Genomic DNA, 1,679 nt, shown 5'->3' with positions numbered 1-1,679 from the left:
ACACACACACACACACACACAGTTTACTAGTCAGAGATACGGGTGGTAAAGCCACACCCAAACAGGAAGGAGTCACCAAAAATAGATTTGCACCCCACCCCACCTGCTTCCCTTTCTCTCACACACACACACACACACACACACACAGTATGAGTGTGTGTTCCTTACGTAGATAAACAGCTGTGTGTTGCATTAATACTAGTGTGTGTTGCATTAGTGTGTGTGTTGCATTAATACTAGTGTGTGTTGCATTAATGTGTGTGTGTTGCACTAGTGTGTGTGTTGAATTAGTGTGTGTTGCACTAGTGTGTGTGTTGCATTAATGTGTGTGTGTTGCATTAATGTGTGTGTGTTGCACTAGTGTGTGTGTTGCACTAGTGTGTGTGTTGCACTAGTGTGTGTGTTGCATTAATACTAGTGTGTGTTGCATTAGTGTGTGTGTTGCATTAGTGTGTGTTGCATTAATACTAGTGTGTTGCACTAGTGTGTGTGTTGCATTAATACTAGTGTGTGTTGCATTAGTGTGTGTGTTGCATTAGTGTGTGTGTTGCATTAATACTAGTGTGTGTTGCATTAGTGTGTGTTGCATTAATGTGATTAATATTTGCATTCGGGATAGACACTGTATATACACACACACGTGAATTCATACATGTATGTATGAATACATACAGTATACACATGTATGTATACACACACACACACACACACACACACACACACACACACACACACACACACATATCTTTAAAGTAATATTGGAGGGGAAGGTAAACCGTGGCCACCGATAACCAATCACACGCCGTGTATCTGCGTGTTCATTTCCTTTGATTCAGACACACTGTCCTGGACTCGGTCTCGACTGGTCCTAGTGCTGGTCCTGGTGCTGGTCCTGACCTAGGTGGTCTCGACTGGTCCTGGTGCTGGTCCTGGCCTAGGTGGTCCTGACCTAGGTGGTCTCGACCGACGGTCCCGTCATTCGGCCTCTGTTGCTAGGAGACCAGATAAAGAAAGAGCGTCACTTGCTTCGTTTGCCTCCCTAACGAGTTTCTGCCGCACCGAAGCGACCAATCAGGCTCTTTCTGCTTAGTGCTGTCCAACCATAAAACTATTTAATCCCAATTAATGGCATTTCTTTATCAATTCTAACAGTCTGTTGATGTTATTTTTGGGTTTCTTTTTATTTAATGCTGTCAAATTATTAAAATATTTAATCGCGATCAATTGCATTAATGTCATAGTAGTGATAGTTTGGGTCAATGTTTCCCAAACTTAGGGTCCCAGACCCGTTTTATTGGGTTGCCAATTGTAGAGAACAGACTAAATGCTCAGCATGACCTCAGAGTGACCTCAGCGTGACCTCAGAGTGACCTCAGCATGACCTTAGAATGACCTCAGCATGACCTTAGAATGACCTCAGTATGACCTCAGAGTGACCTCAGCGTGACCTTAGAATGACCTCAGCATGACCTTAGAATTACCTCAGCATGACCTCAGAAGGGCACAGCACAAAAACCGAACCTAGACTAGATCTTCAACCAGCCACATGCATCTCATTAAATTCCATTCAGCATTATTTTTTAAATGTTGGTGTCGGTACTGAGGGACGATGTGAGGGGACCGAGACACAGTGTCCCATCAGAGGGACGATGTGAGGGGACCGAGACACAGTGTCCCAT

This window comes from Etheostoma cragini, chromosome 23 (assembly GCF_013103735.1).
Source record: "Etheostoma cragini isolate CJK2018 chromosome 23, CSU_Ecrag_1.0, whole genome shotgun sequence".
NCBI lineage: Eukaryota > Metazoa > Chordata > Actinopteri > Perciformes > Percidae > Etheostoma > Etheostoma cragini.
The sequence above is the reverse complement of the archived record's forward strand: the minus strand, read 5'-3'. Positions refer to the sequence as shown.